We start from the raw sequence: 228 nt of genomic DNA, 5'->3' as shown, positions 1-228 counted from the left end.
GCAATGTAAAACTTCATTTCTGGAATTGTCCTTAGTGTTTTTGGACCACAGTTGACGGCAGCCAACTGAAACCACGGAAAGCGAAACCACGGATTAGGGGGGACAGCTGCCATTACAGCTTTCTGGAGGAAAAGGAAGCAGAAATGCCCCAACCCCCTAGAGATTGACGTCTTTCTGAAGTGCACAGAAGCCTTAGCTCACCTGGTTGGTAGATCTTGTCTTGTTCTA

The sequence above is a fragment of the Myotis davidii genome, unplaced genomic scaffold, assembly GCF_000327345.1.
Source record: "Myotis davidii unplaced genomic scaffold, ASM32734v1 scaffold217, whole genome shotgun sequence".
NCBI classification, from domain to species: domain Eukaryota; kingdom Metazoa; phylum Chordata; class Mammalia; order Chiroptera; family Vespertilionidae; genus Myotis; species Myotis davidii.
The sequence above is the reverse complement of the archived record's forward strand: the minus strand, read 5'-3'. Positions refer to the sequence as shown.